This window comes from Petromyzon marinus, chromosome 39 (assembly GCF_048934315.1).
Source record: "Petromyzon marinus isolate PM22_M1 ecotype Great Lakes invasive population chromosome 39, UKy_Petmar_22M1.pri1.0, whole genome shotgun sequence".
Taxonomy (NCBI): domain Eukaryota; kingdom Metazoa; phylum Chordata; class Hyperoartia; order Petromyzontiformes; family Petromyzontidae; genus Petromyzon; species Petromyzon marinus.
The window spans coordinates 9,773,237-9,795,602 of record NC_133705.1 but is presented as its reverse complement, the minus strand read 5'-3'; the positions used below and the strand labels follow the sequence as shown (position 1 = coordinate 9,795,602).

At 48.4% G+C, this 22,366-nt stretch overlaps 1 protein-coding gene across 3 annotated transcripts in view; it reads left to right on the top strand.

The window, feature by feature from the left end:
- The window catches only part of LOC116950383 (uncharacterized), a 96,921-nt gene that overhangs the window by 46,174 nt on the left and 28,381 nt on the right, over positions 1 to 22,366 (top strand). The window lies entirely within an intron of this gene.

The window sequence follows — 22,366 nt, the reverse complement described above, 5'->3', positions numbered from 1 at the left end:
AAATGCCTCTTCACCTAGTCGACACAATGCAGACGTGGAATGGCATGTTGCTACTGATTCGTGTCTCTTCGAGAATTCGAATTAGCGAAGGATACATGCGGCCAATGGAAAAAAAAAACATTCCTCTTCTGAGCTCAGCTTTGCTCGCCTAATTTGACTTCCCCCTCGACGTTCTGCGAGTTGGAATTTTAAGCGATTTCGGATTGCAATCGTGATGCTTTCTACATCGAAAGTTAAACGACATCGTTCGGGGGGTGGTGATGTCCGCCGCTGTCGCCGCTGGTGCGTTTTGCAGCGGTGCACAGACAACATCAATAACAACCACAACAACAACAACAACCACAACAAAACTCCACACACGTGTCTATAACACTGCGTCGTCTTAAAAAAAAAGGTAGGCAACGTTTCGGGCAATGGTCCTTCTTCATAGCACGTCCATAGAGAGGGCAGTAGAGAGAGAGAGGGAGAGAGTGCACGGTGATGCTTTGGCAGACGGAACTTGTTTACACCGTGAGGGTGCCTGATGAGAATTTAAAATTATTGTTTTAATATTAAATTTGTATTGAGGGAATGTGCGGGATACCCCATAGCTCACGTTGTTGACGCACGCGGCCACGCACGCACCGTCAACATGAGCCAAGCCAGTTTAACACGTCGCAGGAGGCTTTCGCGACCAATATTATCCATAGTAGAGGTTTTTGGGTTGGATCGCGATGAATAACCACAACGGAAATGGACGTCCGTTGTAATTTATTTGCGTACACTGACAAGCCCCCCACCCCCCATCCCTGGCCTTCGCACCCCATTGGCTCACAAGTGACGAGATCACATTTATCTCTCTATTTTAAAACGAAACGGGAGGAGTTCTCCACAACTCTGGCTATCGCCTGATGATACTGGTTGTTGTAATTACCGGACGAAACGTTGTTACAGCACTCGAATTGTAAAATGTCGTGGTGGGTTTACTCTCCAACACACAACCGGTTGGTGCTGTAAGAGTGACGCATTGGCACGGTTCGTTTACGTGACACAACCTTGCCAATTGGCTGCGTCGGGTGGTGGCAGGCTTCAACGACGCATTTATATTTACGCGATGTAACCCATAAACCCTCTATTGTGCATAAGGTTGTTGAAAAGCATGGGAGGCTCGCTGCCCCAAACCATACAAGGGGTATCCCACTGAAGGGGGGGAAAGGGTGACAAGGGGAGGGAGAGAGGGATATAACCTAAACAACACAGCTGACATAAAGGAATACAAAAAAAACCACACGAGACGGCCCTAAACGAGCAATTTTTTTTTCATTTCCACTGAGAATCACGTCGAAAACACAAATGTAATTTCCAATGACCAGTTTTATTAATCAGCTTGCGGTCATTCCTAAAGGCAGCATTGTTTGCCCTTTACTCAAAAAAAAGTACGATCGAGGCGTCATTCCCATTCACGGAGGTATTTCCACCTCTGTGTGCAACAACGCCACGTGACACGTGCCGCTGCCTCCGGGCTCTGGAGATCACCTGGAGAAGATTCCAGGGCCACGCGTTGACAACGGTGGCGAACGAGTAGGGGGGAGACTCTTTAACTTTTTGAAGCTATCAACATTACATTTGTTTTCATGTTACAGTGCATTATTATCCGTTATTTTTCCATTACAAGCGTTAGTCCCAAAAAAGTGTGAACATTTTTTTTTTGAAGCACGCTGTAATATGATGCGGAATAAGTTTATTTCGTGTCACATCGTGTACGCGCGAAGACCAAGTTTTAACGATACACGATCTAACGTGGAATAAACTTAATTACGGATCGTTGGGTACACAGGTCAGCTGAATTTTAATCCAAGACCTGATCCCCTCTTCTTTAATGATATTCACCATCAATTTTTTTTTAACATGTTTCCCCTCGTTCTTACCGCGGGCGATCACGGCTATTATGTCTTTGAGCGCGCCAAGGGGGAAAAAAAAGAGACACACACAAGATAGAATATGCCATACTCTGGAAGCAACCAAAAAAAAACCCATTAGGAAGACAATGAGAAAAATAAATTGCAGAACTCAACGCGACATTGATTGAAGATGTCATAACAAGCTAAGAGGAAATCATCGCGACCTTAATTATCTAACTATCTTACCGTATAATTTACTCTGTCGTTTCAAGAGCCTGGCGTTTAATAGCGGGAGCTACGGTTAGCTCGGTGGGGGGGGGGGGGGGGGGGCGCGCTGGGAAGCCTGACAACCCGGGTTCGATTCTAGGCCACGATTAACATCAATGGCAAATTGCAAGGCCGCCGTAGCCATGGATTCAACATTGGGGGGACCAAATCTTCCATGGGGTCTGGCGGTCCCCTACCCCCCAGAAAAAAAGGCTAAATTTGAAAACTAATTTCCTGCCGAAAATATTAAAAAAATTCACTAACACATGGGATGGACTTTTGATTAATTTTTGTTACAATGTCTAATAGTGTATATTGTATTACATTGCTCTGTTTTTTCTTCTTTTTTACCTTTTCTTGTTTCATTGTATGTAATGTTTGAGATTAGGGATTAATAAAGTACAACCATAACCACAATCATATAAACATAAATCTATGCATTGTTGCATGAAGACAAGTCCAGATATTGTGGCCAAGGTTTTAGCAAATTGTTGTTTTTATTTACATAGCATAGCAATTATAATTTTTTTAAATATTTTTGGTAGCAATATATTGGGGAGGACATTTTGAGCATATTTGAATATTGGGTGGGGGGGGGGGTGTGCCCCCCCGCCCCCTCCAATATATATTATAATTACGGCCTTGGAAAATTGTATCGGAACTTATCCCGGTTCCCAACCTGGGTTCAACGCGGCCTTAAATGCGTAGCTGGTGCAGCGAGCCAACACCAACATTTTGGAAGCGGGGGTTTGGCGAGGGACGGAGGTGCTCCCGACACGATGCCGGGCGACGTGACCACTCGCAACCCTCCGATAGGCGCTCGCTAGCGGCGCTCTCGCCCCCTGGCAGTGACGGCGCAGTGGTGGCTGCTTTAAGCCTCGAAGCGAGGTTTCCAGGGTTCGATTCCCTACTCGGGCACCGCGGTTTGTTTAGTTCTGCCGTCCTGCATGGCGGTGTTTTTATTTTATTTCGGATAGCGGTCCGAACCCGGCGACCCAAGTTCAATTCCTGTTCACGGCCAACAACATTTACGATTATTTAAATCGGTCCTGGGTCTTACCTAGGTCGACTCGGCCTCAAAACGAGTACCTGGTGTGGTGTGTAGATATCACCACCACTGGGGGAGACAAAGGCGGCCGGGCGTGGTGTTGGCCACCCACCCACTCGTGCATCGTGCCGGCGTTCATAGGTGCTCGCTAACAGAACTTGTCCCAACAGTGTTTTAAGGCTACACGGGGGATCTTTGTCTCTTTATCACTGTTGATGAGCACATGCCCCAAAAACACAAAAACAACCTGTGATGACCGGCAACGTTATTATGAGAATTTGTGGAAAATAGACGATGGGAGTGAATTTTAAAGTGGAGCAGTGTGAGGGTAGAAGCTTAAGGAGATGTGTTGTGTGACCTGCGGTGTGGTGAGTGGGTGGTTGAGTGAGTGGTGAGGTGAGTGTGTGAGCGACGAGTGAATGAATGTGTGAGCGAATGAGTGAGTGGTTAGGTGAGTGAGTGAGCAACTTTACGGTGTGGGCCAGCGAATGAATAGGAGAGTGAGTGTGTGAGCGAATGAGTGAGTGGTTAGGTGAGTGAGCAACTGTGAGATATGGGCCAGCGAATGAGTGGGCCAGCGAATGAATAGGAGAGTGAGTGTGTGAGCGAATGAGTGAGTGGTTAGGTGAGTGAGTGAGCAACTTTGCGGTGTGGGCCAGCGAATGAATAGGAGAGTGAGTGTTTGAATGACTAAGTGACTTGGTGTTGTGGGTCAAGCGAGCTAATGAGTGAGTGAGTTGTTGTGACCTGCAGTGTGGTGGTTAATCGTCTTGTAGATGAAACGAAGCAATCAGTCTGTGGTACACCGAGTCCTCAACACAGGCGTAGGAAGGAATCGATGAGAATGAAATTCATGGGCAGAGTGCCCGTGGTATTAGCAGTAGCGATAGAAGGGTTTGTCGTTTCGCCTTCGGGATGATGTTGCCGCGTGGTGTCGATCATCATCCCCATTGGTTGCCCTGTGCCAGCGGTGCAATTCCACATTTCTATGGCAGGGGCCAGTGAGGCTCTCCACGAGACAACCAAGAGTTTGCTTCCCACAAAGCATCGCTTTGGTGTCAATAATTGTAGCCCGTAAGTTTAAATACAAATTCAATATACATCCCTGTGCGCTGAGGTTCCCTGCGCGGACTCATTTTTATCACACGCTTTTTGTTAACTCACTCCGTCTGTTGTCGTTGTTATTGTCGTTGTATCCTCAAATCTTGTAACTCAATTTTAACCCACTTCCCAATGTGGTATCGACTGCAAACTTGGTATACGTATGTCATACTGATGACAATACTATATTCTATCATAAAAAATAAACATTTTTAAACATGCTTTTTTTATATGTTATGTTTCGGCTTGGGTCTAATTGTCGACGCTCAACTGACGTTGCCTGTAAATCACCACGGGTCCCCTTACGTTATGGCAAGCTTCGGGGGCCACTTCTTGGAGTCGTGGAGTTCTGCCATGACTCGTACGGTACATTTCATTAAAGCGTGTTTAATTAAAAAAAAAAGTCGCTGGGTAACTCGGTAACTTTGGGCGGGGGGCGTGGGTCATATTGGCCGTGTCCAAGCACCCAATTCTTGCTTTCGTTTCCCCCCCCCCCCCCCCCCGCAGATGTTAACTACCTCGCCCGGTGTACAGGAGGTCGTTTGATCCCGACCCTGCCGCCTGTGGTATATTTGGAGTTTCTCTCTGGCGTGTCTCTCTGCCCGTCCGTGGTCGCGTAGATTTTTTTCTCCCGGTCCGGTTTTTCCCCTCCACGTTTAGAATCAACATCGCGCCGTTGGAGTATTTGGCTGCTCTACGTTTCCACACGGCGATGATCCGCTTCGTTTGGCTATCATTTGTAATAGCCCAGGTCGCTTCTAAAAAAAGAGCAACGTAGCTCAGTGGGCTTTACCTGGTTGAATAAAACGAATAAAAAAATGTAACGGGCTCGCGAGTTTAGCGAGCTGGCGATCGCAACTTGGTCACCAATAACTGCACAAAACAAGACACGCATCCAAAACCTAAAAAAAATTGCTTCCACGCTTCATTTGGCTAAATTCCGACCGTTACGCGACGAATATTCACTCTTTTGCGTTTGCGTGAGGACATTGCATCTTGGGGCTTCCACTATGGGAAATGCGACGAACGCTGATCCGTCGCAGCGCCGTGTGGGGAAATGCACCCCTGTAGAGAGCGTGGACAAAATAACGTCGCTCGAATGGATTTCAGAAGATATGTTTTAAAAAATATATAAATGTGTTCGTTCGTTTCTCAGTCCACTTGTCCTGGTGAGGGTCGCGGTGGCAGCGTGTTGAGCAGTGGCGATCCATTTCCCTGGTGTCAGCACGACTACACTATACACTACTATACACTATACACTACACTATATACTACTATATACTACTATACACTATACACTACTACACTATACACTACTATACACTACTGCACTTTACACGACTACACTATACACTACTATACACTGCTACACTATACACTACACTATATACTACTATACACTACTATACACTATACACTACTACACTATACACTACCACTACTATACACTACTGCACTTTACACGACTACACTATACACTACTATACATTGCTACACTATACACTACACTATATACTACTATACACTACAATACACTATACACTACTACACTATACACTACTATACACTACTGCACTTTACACGACTACACTATACACTACTATACACTGCTACACTATACACTACACTATATACTACTATACACTATACACTACTACACTATACACTACCACTACTATACACTACTACACTCTACACGACTACACTATACACTACTATACACTGCTACACTATACACTGCACTATATACTACTATACACTACAATACACTATACACTACTACACTATACACTACCACTACTATACACTACTACACTTTACACGACTACACTATACACTACTATACACTGCTATACTATACACTATATACTACTATACACTACTATACACTATACACTACTACACTATACACTACCACTGCTATACACTACTACACTTTACATGACTACACTATACACTACTATACACTGCTACACTATACACTACACTATATACTACTATACACTACTATACACTACTACACTATACACTACCACTACTATACACTACTACACTTTACACGACTACACTATACACTACTATACACTGCTACACTATACACTACACTATATACTACTATACACTACTATACACTACTACACTATACACTACCACTGCTATACACTACTACACTTTACACGACTACACTATACACTACTATACACTGCTACACTATACACTACACTATATACTACTATACACTACTATACACTACTACACTATACACTACACGATACGCTACTATACACTACCACGACTAGAGACTACTACGCACAGACTCTAGCTGTCCAGCCCCACCCACGCTGGGGGGTTGGCAAATTGGCAGAAGATTCCAGGGTTGGTGACGCAGGTCAATACGCGACACAGTCGCACGTAAACCCGATCGCACAGAAAGTGAAACCGAGCAGTCTCGGGGTGGCGAGATGTTAACCGCCTCGCCTGGTATGCAGGGGTCGTGGGTTCTATCCCAACCTTGATGGCTGTTTATTTGGCATGTTGTACGTCTCTCTCCCCGTGGTCGCGTGAATTTTTCTCCGGGTCCTCCTGGTTTTCCCTCCACATTTAGAATCGACACGCGTTTCGAGTATTTGCCTGCTATAAATTTCCACGTGACAAGCCACTTCGTTGGGCTTTCATTTGTGAGAGCCAGATCACTTGTTAAAAAAAGCTATATAGCTCAAGCGGACCTTACCTAAATAACAAAAAAAATGTTTATAGTTATTTTTTTGTTTAATGGCGGATAAAAACAACATAACTAGTGTTCTTGGTTCTTTCGGTAAAGTCACGTAGATTTGATAAACCATTTTGGGTCTTAATTGATTGATCACGCTTAAGGTGGCTTTCAGACCGCATCCATTCTTTTTCGTCTCCCCGCTCCTCTTTTCTGAATATAGATGGACTCGTCCATCTGAACAAACTGCCAAATCGCTCTCCATGGTGCTAACGTTAAAAATAACCGCCACTTTTTCAAATTTTCTTGTTGTGGTTTTCACATCTGATGATGAGTGCTTGTGTTGCAGTCGAAACGTCGTGAGAATTTAATTGTTTTATACTTTTATTATTTTATTGTTTCCCTTCTACGTGACTTTACTGAAAGAACCAAGAATATGAATCCCTGCAGTCACGAAAGCTTTAAATCAAAATTTTACATTACTAGTATTCTTGGTTCTTTCGGTAAAGTCACGTAGAAGATAATTTTATTGTTTTATATTTTTATTATTTTATTGTTTCCCTTCTACGTGACTTTACGGAAAGAACCAAGAATATTAATCCCTGCAATCACGAAAGCTTTAAATCAAAACACAAAGTCACAAATTATACAACCCTACAGGATTAATTACACCCGCAGAGTCACAGCTGTTAAATCACAGTCGCAAGTGTGGCTGTAGCTGGCAAGGAGAAGCAAATTGCGTCATTCAAATGTATTTTTGTGTTTGCCATCGCTGGAGACTGACAGAGATAAGATATTGGCATTCGAAATGTATTGCTATAGAAGAATTATCATCATCATCACGATCCATAGGTGTCCACTGCACATTTCGTCAATTGTTTCCACTTTCCTCTGTCTTGTGCCAATTTGCTCAAGTAGTGCCCACATACTTCCGGCACCAATCTCGTATGCTCTCGCGTTCAAGCCATTCTCTGTGAGAGATTCTTATTTTTCCGGTTCATGGACGGATCCGGCATCTAAACTGGACCCAAAGAGCGATCAACGCAAGATGTAATTAAAAGGTTGCACGTAGAAGAAGACCTGATGCAGGCGAACTGGGCACTATTTGGACACATACGTAGGATTGACAACAGACAGGAACATTTAAATTGTGTTGTTCGGAATAAAAAAAAAATTCGAAGCTACCGGTAAGAGAGGAAGACCTCGCAGACGATGGCTTCACGACGACCTCGTAAGGGATTGGTGCCAGAAAGATGTGGCCATTGTTTGAGCATATTGGCACAAGATAGGGAGGAAAGTGAAACCAAATGGCGAAATGTGCAGAGGGGGGGTCACCCACTTACGGGGCTACCTGCCCCATGGATCGTGATTGTGATGACGAACCGCTCTCACCTGTTGAGAGCGGTTCGTTAAGAGATTTGCGAGCGATGGAATAAACGAAGCAAGCTCATCGCGCATTCAAGCGACAACATCCCGCCTCCTCCCCGCTGTTTGGTTTTGTGATGAGACCAATTAATTATTCACCCTCTGAATGTTTTATTAAGTTGAGTGATGTCTATAAAATATGTATCCGGCTGGGGATTTCTGAACGAAAACACGGCAAGGGATCTTTGCTGTAAATAAAAGGCTTATTTTTTTTTTTAAGGCGACTTGAAATTACGCAAATCGTCAAAATCACTTCAAAGTTAAAAATTTATATTATGAATGCTTGTTGTTGTTCTTATCGTCATTTTAGAAATCAATTGAAAGTCAAACGTTGAAGAATAAAAATAATAAGAATGTGTTCCTTAGATGACAGTTGCGCGATAGCGACCATAATATATAATAATAACAACAACAACACACCGATCAACACGGATGCATTGGCATGTAGTTCTCCCCATCGAATTGTATTGCGAGAAATCTTCGTCTTCCCGTGATAAGCGGCGGTTTCTCTGTAGCGCAGAGGTTGGCAAAGCCGAGCGGGCGCCGTCCGTGCGGGCGCCGGCCGTGGCCGATGGCCTGCGGCGGTCACTGCCCACTTGGTGACACGGGGTGCACAACGTAGCAGGAAATCCATCGCTGTACTGCACCTCTATGCTCCCCCACTTCTATGCCGTCCCACCTTCGGCAAGCCGCGCTGAGCCGCGCGCGGGGAGACGCGATCGGCACCGTTGATTTGACGAGAGGACTTTGGACGGCGCCCAACTTGCCTAGTCGTCGTGATCCACCAATCCTGCCTCCCAAGTCTTCCCCGCATCGCGCGATGACCCTGGCACATGGTAAAGACCCCGCTGTGAGTTGGGCAGGGCCGACTGTGCCCCTCCGCCCCGCAAACGTGGGAAGGAAATTTATGGCCTTTATTGACTGGAGCGTGAAATTGAGGTTGCACACAAAGACAAAGATCCCCCCGTTTAGCCCATAACAGACTGTTGGGGCAAGTACCGTTAGCGAGCACCTATGAAGGCAAGGCACAGCACACGAGGGGGTTTAGGTGACCAGAACCAAGCCCGGCCACCTTTGTCTCCCCAGTGGCGGTGATTTTATGCACGGCACCACATAATCACGTGATGCTGAGTCGATGTAGGGGAGGCCGAGGATCGGTCCAGACAATCGTCACTGGTGGTGGTGGTGTTGGCCGAGAGCGAGAATCGAACTCGGGTCGCCAGGCTTGTAGCGCAGCGCGCTAACCGGCATGCTATCGCTGGCACACACGCGCGCCGCAGAGCAGAGCGTTCCCGCTGTGGCTCGGGCCACTGGAGGTGTTTTTTTTGGCTTCGCCGGAATTATCGGCGAACACTTTGAGACACGTGACCGCCGCGGAGACGGAGCGATGATAATCGTCGTCGTTGTAGTCGCCCCACGGATATTGTTCTTTTTTTTTGCTGCACCGTCCCGTAGCGTGAGAGACGTGGCGACGGTCGTGTGGAGAGAGAGAGAGAGAGACTTTGGCTTTCGGTCGGGGCGCGTCGCTCACAGGTGTTGATGGTCACCAGGGACGAGACTGGCGATGGAACGGCAGCCCAAAGGAGAAAAGCACGCCAGAGAAAGTTGGCCGTCGCGGAGGTGATGTCCTGATGTTGACGTCGAGAGCTAACGGCTTTTTGATTTCACATCGAAGTGGTTGAGAACAGATGATTGTGTCACGAGTAGCTGTGATGATGCCTCCTTTGTGTAGATCTGTGTGAGTCTATGGGCCTCTATGCAAGTCTATGGGTCCCAGTGTGAATCTCTAGATTTGTGTGTGAGTCTATGGTCGTCTCTATGTAAGTCTATGGGTCTCTATGTAAGTCTATGGGTCTGATAGTGAATCTCTAGATCGTTGTGTGTCTATGGGTCTCTATGTAAGTCTATGGGTCCCAGTGTGAATCTCTAGATCTCTGTGTGAGTCAATGGTGGTCTCTACGTAAGTCTATTGGTAACTATGTAAGTATATTGGGTCTGATGTGAATCTATAGATGTGTGTGTCTATGGGTCTTTATGTATGTCTATGGTCCCCAGTGTGCATCTATCGATCTCTGTGTGAGTCATGGGGTTCTCTATGTAAATCTGTGGATCTCTATGTAAGTCTCTTGGGTCTGATTGTGAATCTGTAGATCTGTGTGTGTCTATGGGTCTCTATGTATGTCTATGGTCCCCAGTGTGCATCTATCGATCTCTGTGTGAGTCATGGGGTTCTCTATGTAAATCTGTGGATCTCTATGTAAGTCTATGGGTCTGATTGTGAATCTCTATATCTGTGTGGGTCTATGGGTCTCTGTGCAAGTCTATGGGTCCCAATGTGAACCTCTAGAGTCGAGATGATGCGGTACGTGGATCGATTTTTTTTTATTTTTGGCCCCCGTTTGTGCAGTCTCGTTCGAATCATCTGTCTCCTTTAGGCCGTCTCATCGACCGCGTCGTTCCACCTCGTGCCCGTGCGTCGCGTTGTTCCGTCACGTTTTGCGTTCCGTCTCCGCTCGCTCCACTTGAGATGACAATTTAACGTTTGGCGGCTCGGGTTGAGGCTTTTCTTCGTGTTCAAAAAAATAATAATAATAATAATAATTAAGCGGCACACCGCGACTGTCAGAATGATCGTTTGTCATAAATACCGCCGCACGAAAGCGCGCCGCCACTCTCCCAAAAGAAAGCGATCGCCGCGGATGAACTCGCGGAAAGTTGACGGTGACAAAGCACCGCGCGATCGCCTTCGTTCTGAAACGCGTGGAGCAGAGAGGCCGCCACCGCCGCCGCCGCCGGTGCACCATGGTAAGTCAACCGGCACGTTTCGTGATTTTTTGTTTGGTTTTTCCGCGCCGGCAGACGAAGCCATTCGAGCCACGCGTGCGCGGGGGCGTGCGCGGGAGGTTATTTGCCTCCGATGAGAAAAGTTGCGTTTGTTTTAAACGCTCTCCAATCCTTTGGGTATCTCATCTCATTCACAGCTGGGATTTTTTTTTTTTAATAAGCCCCCGCCCCTCCCCCCCCCCCCCCCACCGGCTGTACCTCCCACGCTCCCCCCTCCATGTACGATGGTGGCTAGGAGATGTTAACTACCTCGACTGGTATACAGGAGTTCGTGGGTTCGATCCGGACCCTGACGTCTGCTGTATATTTGGAGTGTGCATGGTGTCTCTCTCCCCGTGGTCGTGTGCATTTTTTCCCGGTCCTTCGGTTTTCCCCTCCACAGTTAGAATCAACATTTCACTATTTGGCTGCTGCTATTAATTTCCACATGTTGATAAGCCACTTGAATTTTTATTTAAAGCTTTCGTGACTGCAGGGATTCATATTCTTGGTTCTTTCGGTAAAGTCACGTAGAAGGGAAACAATAAAATAATAAAAATTTAAACAATTCAATTCTCACGACGTTTCGACTGCAACACAAGCAATCATCATCAGGTGTGAAAACCACAACAAGAAAATTTGAAAAAAGTGGCGTTTTTTATCGCTATCCGTGGTCCTAACGTTAAAAAAACCCGCCACTTTTAAAAAATGTTCTTGCTGTGGTTGTCACACCTGATGATGATTGCTTGTGTTGTAGTCGAAACGTCGTGAGAATTTAATTGTTTTATATTTTAATTATTTTATTGTTTCCCTTCTACGTGACTTTACGGAAAGAACCAAGAATATGATAAGCCACTTCGTTGAGCTATCATTTGTGTTTGCCAGGTCGCTTCTGAAAAAGAGCTACATAGCTCCATGGGCCTTACCTGGTAAAATCTAAATATGTTATTGTTTAAATAGTTTAGCTTTACACACGCCCACCTGCCTCCTACGCGCACACGTCGTAAATGACATTGGCAAACGATCTCTTTTACCGTTGACGCTTGACACTTTTGATGTTGCGCAGAAGAAAGTGTCGCAAACCGGCCACATCATTCCCATTCTCCTTTATTGTCGCGTGAAGCGACCGGCATCTGCCATGGGACTGTTAAATGTCCACCACCACTGTACCGGTAATGGAGGTAACTTCCCCCCCCCCTCCCCCCGCATTAATCAATCTGTGCTCCACTCGGCATGTGTATAATACGTAATCGCAGGAGGCATTTGCACATTCAGCCATTCATATTAATATAATTTCCAAGAGTATAGTAATGCCCGAGCCCCTTTGGACAAAATACAACACCGTTAGTCAGTTTCACCATTCGTCAACTTTACTTTATGGCTTTTATGCGAGCCAACGCACGCCTTTGCGGCTGATTAACGAAATGTTATCTTTTTTTAACCCGAGGGCAACGGATTGCATTGTGTCGGTATTTTTTTGCCCTCGGTTTTTGTTTGCGCATTGAATAACAACAAAAATAATAACGGCAATGTTCATCTTGCAAGTGCTCCCACCGCCACACAGTATTCGCCTCCCTCGCTCTCGGATAGAGAGAGAGAAAACGCCTCGGAAGGCGCCAGGAGGAGGAGGATGCATCTCAGATGAATGGGAAGGCAGCAGCAACCACAATTTGCTCAAGGACTTAGGTCCTCTATATTTGTATTTTTTTTGTTTTATTTTAACAGGTAAGGCCCGCTACCTGGCCACAAATGAAAGCTTATCATCACGTGGAAATTTATTGCAGCCAAATACTCTAAACGCGTGTTTATAAATGTGGAGGGAAAAACCCGAGGACCCGGAGAAAAATCCAGGCAACCATTGGGAGAACACGCAAATTTCTAATGTATGCTGTCATATATGCTGTCGCCAGGGTCGGAATCGAACTCATGAACCTCCTGTAAACCAGGAGAGGTAGTTAACATCTAGAAATTAAGTTATTATCGGCTAATGAATGAGCATTTACACGTGGGAGGAAACCGGAGTTCCCATATATATAAAAAAACAACTCGCGCGTGCAAGGGGGCAACGCTCTATCCCGTCCGCCACGGGTGACAGAACGGACAACACGACGACAACGGCAACGACAGCAAGAAAATGGTCGGCGAGCGAAATTAAGAGAACCATAAGATTAAAAGACCCGACGAGCGGTCGCGGATGATTGCGTGGCACCGGGGGTCGTGCGGGAGACCCCCTCGACCACCGCGACCCCCGCACGTTGACGACGACGATGTCACAGCATTTTTCTTGCGCGCAGATCTTCCCGATCGTCGCCGTCGTCGTCAGGAACACAATGCATTTTTTCCACCCCATCGCTCAATTTACGCGCCTTCCCGTGAGGCAAAAATGGTAAAAATGTGATTGCTTGCTGTAGATGGGAGGCAAATGACACGAGTCTGATGGCGCAATTGCGTTGTAAGTAGTAATGAAAGAAACATCTTAAGTAAGGTGAAGAAAAAACGCGTGGATTTCTAATGCCTTCAGCAATGATGATCGCCGTCAGGTCGTTTGAGAGTCCACTGGCAAGTGATGGGGGTCTGTTTTCTCTCCTGGTCACGTTTGCCACGTACCAAAGCAACATCGAGGATAGATGGCCGGGTGGCTCTAAGGTCAAGAAAGCTGAGCCAGCACCGCTGAGATTCTGGGTTCGGATCCAGTCCTCGGCCATCTGTGATTTAAACCTGATTCTCAAGTGCAGTGAGTTCAGAGTTAGACTATGTATTTATACTGGAGGAATTCCATGAGCCGTGAAGCTCTTTTTCACAGATGTCCAGAAAGGAGGGTCAGAATGTCACAAAAACAAACAATATTAAAACACCATAGGAGTGCAAAGTATAGGAAAGGTAAGCAAATTATATAAAAAATATATATGTACAAAAAACTAAACTATTTTTATATTTTATCAGGTAAAGCCCACGGAGTTATTCGCTTTTTCAGAAGCAACCTGGCCACAAATGATAACTCAACGAAGTCACTTAATGTGTGGACATTTATAACAGTCGAATAATCTGAATAATCTAAACGCATGTTGATTATGAACGTGGAGACAAGCACTGGAGGACCCGGAGAAAAAAATTCCATATGACCAGGGTCAGAGAGACATGCAAACTCCAAATATACAACAGGCGTCAGGGTCGGGAACGAACTCCAATCACGTAACATTCGGTTCTGCACTCGATTTTACTAAATTCCAGGCCTCAAAATTCGCATGTCGTTTTGACTGCCGTGCGATGAATATTGGCGCTCGTATGTAGATCCCGTGACATCATTTGCTCAGGGTGGGGCCATTGTCTGCCGACGTCCCGGTCAAAAAATGTTTGAGGCCAATTCAGAAAAAAATGACACTGCAAATTACTCAATTGGGAATACCCACAGCAATTATCACCCCCACCCCCTCGTCCTGCTACCGTGACAACTTGACAGGACCCTCCAAATAGAATCGCAAGACTCATCAGCGTTGTTTTCACCGAGTGAAGAAGCGTCGTGATAATAATTGTCCAAGCGGCAGAGAGCATCTCGTGTGATGCGTCATGGGAAAATAGAACGGGGTGGTGGAAGAGGGGGGAGATGGGGTGGGGAGGGATGGTGTGAGGTGTGGAGGCAAGCGGACAATACGTCGTGGGGTCATAGGTTTGGGAGAGTGGGGGAAGCTGCCCAACTCCCAACCTCACATGGCAGCTCTCTCCCCAGCCGGCCACTTACCGCCTCGATATCAAGGAGGTGGTGGGGGTCACAAGAGGTGGTGGCTGTGAGCGCGTTTCAGGAAGGCAGGGGGCCTGGCTCCAGCCACCTCTTAAACCAGTTTCCGATCGTTTTCCGTCATTGTCGTATTGCCGTGACTTGATGACCGGCTCCATGCTGAACATCGTGTGAAAGAAGGCCTTCGTATGCTCATCGGATTCGTCCAGACTAAGTAAAGATACTGATGATCCTATTTCGCGTGCCGAAATGATGATCCTATTTCGCGTGCCGAAATAGGGTCATCAAACGCAGAGCCTCTCCCTGTCCGATTCTCGTCCTGCGAGAGTGTTTTTTTTTTGGGGCTCTTCGAATCGACCGACGAGCCGGTAGAATGACACGTTGCCTGGCGCTTTGCTGAACGCTCACTTCGCGTGGCTTAATTTAATTTGTTTGGCCGTGTCGGGTGGGGTAGGTGTTGGCGGAGAGAGACATCCCGGCAAACACGGCAACGTTCTGGGCTAGCGTCGGCGGTGTGCAGTGGGAGTGGTTTTGGGGTCAACGTTGGCCCAACGTTGCCATGGATATCGTCCGCTCATCGAAAATTATTTCACGAACCGGGCCTGAATTGACCACTTGAACGAGCGATACGAAAGATAGAAAGAGAGGAAAACGCGAGTATTTTCTGGCGACATAGCGCCGACTTTAAAATCTCCCATCACCGTCAAGCAAACGGTGGAGGACTCGTGGGTGACAATTGGGCTTCGAGATTAACGTTGTGCGGCAGGTGTTTTTTTTTTCTACACGCGAGATTTTTTTTATTTTCTTAAATTTTTTTTTATTTTTTATTCCTGGAGTCCAGGAGAAATTGCCCCGGCATGATGACCATTGTGCACAGACGGTGCACGCGGAGCCGTGTGGCTTCCTATGACCCCTCGCGACCCCCCCAGGTTGCCGATCAAATTGAACCCCCGGGAGAGAGAGAGGGAGATAAACGTGCGCCTGTTTTTGTGTGACTCTGCATTACGTGCAACAGAAATATTTGCTCTATCTACCCCGCCTTCAAAATTGCAGGGTGACCGTTGGAGGGACGCAGCTGGCTAACGTGGTGGCAGAGCGCATGCGTGCGCGTGTGTGTGTGCACGTGTGTGTGCACGTGTGTGTGCACGTGTGTGTGCGCATGTGTGAGCGCATGTGTTGACCGGCAAAACAACCCCCTACCTCCTCGCGGTGCCGGACGGGCAACTCTGTCGTGGACAGTGCTGTGGGGGGAGGGCCAATTCCGATTGGCCTCTCCCCTCATGGCATCTGTGACCACCACAGTGGCTAAACGGGGGCTCTGGACGGGTGCGAGGAGCTGGTAACCCCTCCACCTTCAATAAATTACCACGAAACCACGACTTAAATACGTAACTAATAAGCTTGTGCCGGAGGCCCTGGGGGGACAGGCGTCTATGACGTCTCCTGGCCAAACCCCAATTGGCGGAGCCAGGAGATTGAATCTCTACTCTTGGGGCTCCTCCAGAAACAACGAAAAGCCACTTCGTGTGGCCACGTGGAATGTTCGAGCGCTCACTGCGGAGGAGAGGCTGCCACTCCTCTGTCGGGAGCTGGACCGGTACCGCCTGGATCTCTGTGGCATTCAGGAGGTCCGGTGGACCAGTTCTGGCTCCTGCCGCCATGAGGGGTGGACAGTCCTCTATTCGGGGCAGCAGACTGCCAAACAACAGGGTGTGGCTCTTCTTTTGAACAAAATAATGAAGGGGGCGCGGGAGCGTGGCAGTGAGGTGTGGGAAGCTGTAAGCCCCAGGCTACTTTGGGCTCGCCTTCCCATCAACCAGAGGCGAGGAGTGGTGGTCGTGGTTACTTATGCCCCCATCGAAGACGAACATCCGTGGAGGGATGCAGGCATAGCTGATGAGTCAGATGCCTTCTATGACCTCCTATCACAGGTGCTGGCTAAAGTTGCCTCTCGGGATAGAGTCATCTTGTTGGGTGACTTCAATGCCCAAGTTGGTCATGATGCTGGCACCTGGTCTGGAGTGATTGGAGGGCATGGGCCAGATCAGCTCCATAACAACGATAGGAGGCTGCTAGATTTTTGTGCAGCCCATGGGCTTGTAATTACCAACACGCTGTTCCGGCATCGGCGCATCCACACAACATCATGGATGCATGCCGGATCCAAGCAAGAACATCTGCTAGACTACATAGTGACAGACCAGCGGATGCGAGCCCATGTCCTTGACACCAGGACGTACCGTGGAGCCGATCTGCCCTCTGACCATCGACTTGTCATCTGTAAGATGCGCCTGCCATTATTCCACTCCGGTGGTGGGTGTTCACCCAGGACCCCATTCCAACCTAAAGTGGCCTGGTCTCAGTTAGCTGATGAAAGTTGCAAGCGAGAATTTCATCATCGCTTGCGGCTGGGGTTGGCATCGTCTCCCACTCCTCCTGATGTCGAGGGTAAATGGGCGAGGTTTAGGACTGTGACTCATGCAGCTGCAATGGCTGCTCTGGGTACGCGGTCCAGACCTCCCCAGAGACCCTGGCTGACAGAGGAGGTGTTCAGGATATTCTTGGTTCTTTCCGTAAAGTCACGTAGAAGGGAATTTTATTGTTTTATATATTTTTTTATTTTATTGTTTCCCTTCTACCTGACTTTACCGAAAGAACCAAGAATATGTGTTCAGGATAGTTGAGAAAAAGCGACAGGCCCACTGTCATTGGCTACAGATTCCCACATCAGAGAATGAGGAGGCTTACCGCAGCCTTCGCTAGGAGGTTCGGAGAGCCGTGAGGCGCTGCAAGGATGGGTGGTGTTCGCAGGTTGCTGAGGAGATGGAGTCTGCCTCACTGGCCCGCGATCACAAATCTCTATTTAACTCCATCAAAAAGTAACCTGCAACGTCACACCTATTACCATCATTAGGGGGAAAAAACGGTGATCCAATCTCCGACCCCCAGGAACAGGTTTGCAGATTTGCTGAGCATTTCTGTGAGGTCCTGGGGGAGAGAAAATCCCTCAGCCAGGAAAACATCGTGGCACAAAGTGGGGATGACCCTGCTGAGGCTGCGGTGCCTCATATATTGGAAGAAGTCACCCCCTGTGAGTGGCTGGCTGAGGTGCCATCTGTTGAGAAAGTATTGAAGGCGATCCGGAGTCTGAGACCAGGAAAGGCACCGGGCAGCGAAATGCTGAGGGAGGGTGGTGTATGTGCACAGACTGCCCTATATGACATAACAACAGTCTGGACCACTGGACGGGTTCCGCAGGATTGGAAGGATGCTCTGGTAATCCCCCTCTTTAAGAAGGGGGACCGCACAGACTGTAACAACACAGGAGCATCTCACTCCTCAGTGTGCCAGGAAAGGTCCTGGCAAGGATTATTCAAGATCGCCTTGCCAGGCACGCTGAGGAGAGGCTTGCGGAGCCCCAATGCGGTTTCAGGAAAGGGCGGTCCTGCACAGATGCCATATTTTCTGTCCGTCTGCTACAGCAGAGGTATAGGAAATTCCAACAAGACCTACATCTCTGCTTTATTGACCTGGTCAAAGCCTATGATACCATCAGTAGGCCTGGGCTCTGGGTTGTTCTTCGTGCTTTTGGAGTCCCTGACCCTCTGCTCACGATCATTAAGGACCTTACCTGTACACCTTGGGGTGCGACAGGGATGTCCTCTGGCTCCCACATTATTTAACATCTATTTTGACCACGTAGTTCGTGAAGCCTTCAATAGCTGTACCGGGGGAATCTCCATTTGGTACAGATATAATGGGAGGCTGATCGATGTCCGGGTGCGGTCAAGGGATGGCTCCCTATTGCTTAACCATGTTATGTATGCCAATTATTTGGTAATAGCTGCTCATTCAGAGGAGGAGTTGGAGACGCTGCTGCTGAGACTGGAGTGTGCCACTATGAGATGGGGCCTTACCATCAGGCCCACCAAAACTAAGCACCTGCCTGGGTATTTTGTACCATTGGACACTCCACCCCCACAACTCCCAATCGGTGATGGGGCAGTTGTGGAGAGAGTGGAGAGTTTCCCATACCTGCGCAGTGTGCATATGACGGGCTGCAGTTTAACAGCAGAGGTCTCACTACAAATTAGTCGAGCGGCAATATATTTTCATCGGTTGCGTAACGTTGTGTGGAAGCTACCTGGTCTGTCGCTCCGCACTAAGCTTCAGGTATTCTCGGCCATGGTCATTCCCTCCCTTCTCTACGCTTGCGAAACGTTGGACCCCCCCAGGTGGAACATCTTCGCCGGTTAGAAACATTTAGGCTAACCTGCCTACGATCCATCCTGGGTTTAACCAGGCTGGATTGTGTGAGGCGCTCACAAATCCTTGAAAGATCTGGACAAGGTCCCATCGGTGAGCTCTTCCGGCAGGCAAGGCTGCGTTGGCTGGGTCATGTAGCCCGCATGCCCAGCCACCGCATGCCTAAACAGCTTTGTTCGGCCGGATCGAGGGGTCTAAACGGGCGCAGCACGGGCTAGAGAAGAGATGGAGTGATGTGGTACGGGAGGACGTGGAGCTGAGTGGACTTGCCGATGACTGGTACCAGCGGTCAAGTTCGGCCTCTGTGGAGGAGGCTCGTGAAGGACGCTACTGGGCAGTTGGAGGCAGTCGCCCTCCAACAACAACGGAGGGCGGATGAGCGACGCTCACAACAACGAGCGGAGCGCCGGGTGGCTAAAGCACAGCAGATTGGCACAGTAGGGTGCACAGGTGGTGCATCAGCCAGTCATCTCAGTCATCTTCGTCTGCCGACCCGTGGCACTTGGGTCTGCCCCGTGTCCTCCTGCCAATGGGCGTTCGACACTTCACGTGGCCTCAAGGTGCACATGGCCTGGCACAAGCGTCGTGGTGACGTCACTGCCACTTAGTGGCGAATGGTGGTTGTTGTTGTTGTTCGCGTGTGGGGAGCGGTGGCTTTGCGCTACGAACTCTGTGGCACGGGTTCGATTCCCGCTCACGGCCAACACCAGTGACGACTATCTTGACCGGCCGTGGGCCTCCCCTTGGTCGACTCGGCCTCAAATGAATACCTGATGCGGTGTGTAAACATCGCCACTAGGGAGACAAAGGCGGCCGGGCGTTGTGCTGGCCACCCACCCCCCTCGTGTGCCGTGCCGGCCATTATAGGTACTCGTGAATAGCACTTGCCCCGACAGTATGTTAAGGCTTCATGGGGGATCTTTGTCTTTGCACACCTTTGTGCACCTCGGGCAGCTGTTGCAGGTAGGTGGGGATAAAGATGATGAAATTAAAAGGGGACGATGAGAGAGGGGTGGAGTGAGTATGGAATAATGAACTTATTTGTAAAAACGAAATACCATTTCCATTCTGCCAACCCAGTAAAGAATGACAACGTTGGTTTAACAACGTTGAACGCTGCGGTGGCGAGATGTTAACTACCTCGTCTGGTATACAGGAGGTCGTGGGTTTGATCCCGACCCTGACGCCTGCTGTATTTTTGGAGTTTGCATCTCTCTCTCTCCGCGTGGTCGTGTGGATTTTTCCTCCAGGTCCGACGGGTTCATTCCTCCACATTTAGAATAAACTGTGAGTTTAGAGTATTTGGCTGCAAGTAATTTCCACGTGATGAGCCGCTTTGTTGAGATGTCATTTGTTGACCAGGTCACTTCTAAAAAGAGCGATACAGCTTAGTATGGTACCTCAACGCCCACGGGAGTTTTCGCAATCTCTTTGCGGTGATCCACCACCAACACCTCGCTAATGCCTCCGGCAATGCTCGGTTACAGGCAACCACGTGCGACAGCGTAGCCACCACTGCCCTTTGTCAATCCACTTGCTGGATGAAGGCCTCCCAACCCCCTGTTGGGTTATTTGCCGGTCAGTTAGGGGGATGGGGAGGGCGGTCGGTGAGTGTGTACTGCGTGTCATTTTAAAAATGTGCGACTGTCCAAAAAAAAAAAGGCAGGCGTGTTTTCTCCCCGCTGCACACGGCAAACCTGCAGAACAATCGGACAGCCCCAAGGTTTGTTGGGTTCACGGCGCTCAACGCATTCGTGCATTAACCACCGAAGCACTGTTCTCCCAAGTTGGTGTTTAACATTGCACAATTTGAGACTTGGAATGAATGGATCTTTTTCACGACCCAAGTGCAGGGCCGTCAAAGGTGTCTAACGCTTGCACGAGGGCAAAGTGGCGATTGCATCTCGGCAACTCTTCGGGAGCAGGGCCGCGGCGACGCCGCTACGCATGCGCTTTGCGTGTTTGTCTGCCGGCGATTACTTGGATGTATCGTATTAATTCTCAGCCAAAACACGACCAAAGAAATAACAAGATAGCTCGCTGACTGCTCAGCCACACCGGGAGAGCGGGCGGGGTGAGGGGGGGGGGTTGGAAGAAAAGTTTGAGCTGGCCGAACTCTCGCAAATTGAGTCACCGGAGACGGAGTCGAGTTGACCCACGGCCAAATTAATCCGGCTGATGGACTTTTTTTTGTTCCTGGGCGAGGAGCGATGATGGCACGCCGCTGCCCCGCGCTGCCTTGGGGATTTTCCGCCGCCCCCCCCCCACCGCCCACCTTTTTGGTTCTTCCGGGTTCTCGTCGCCGCGTTTTGCTCGAGTGCAGCACCATAATTTGGCGGCGTGCTCGAGAGAAAGGCCGGAGAGTTTCAAGAGAGACTCTTTTCAAACGGCGGCGTGACAGCGCTACCATCGCTGGCATGCCCCCCCCCCCCCCACCTAGTGCAAGGGGTGAAATGTAACCATCCAACACCGTCCACCACCTGTCCAATAATCCCCCCCCCCCCAACCACCATCACCACCATAGCCCGGTGCCGTGACCCCCCCCTGGCCTCTCTATGGTCCTCTCAGTGCAGCTGCACCGCCTTCGAACTCAGTAGCTGTTAAGGTCAACCACGTGTTTTTTTTTCCCCTTCCTCTCAAGTAAGGCGGCGGAGAAACTGCGGAACCTCCGATGACCGTGCCGTGCTTTCACAGCGGCCTCGCGATGGGAACCCACCTGTCCTGGTTGGGTTTGCCCAGGATCGCCCTCTTGTTCATTTGGCTGTCTTTGGAAATCTGCTGCTGTCAGCAAATGGCGATTGTTTTTTTTTGCTTGCGTATTGCACAGAGGCCGTGTTGTTTTGACACCTCTTTGTGTTGTTGTTGTAGTTATTGCTGTTTGCAGCATGGTTTTTTTTCCAGCCTGTACTATTATTATGTTAATAAACGGATTATTTAGTGATGCTGCTGCTGCTGCGTTGACAGTGGTGCACGATGACAATTAACCAAAAACAAACACTCGATACGTTCTTCAATACGTCTCTGTGTGTGTGTGTTGTCTTAAAAGGAAAAAATATATAACAGACGACGTTTCGGGCAATGGACCTACTTCATGTCATGTAATACAATTT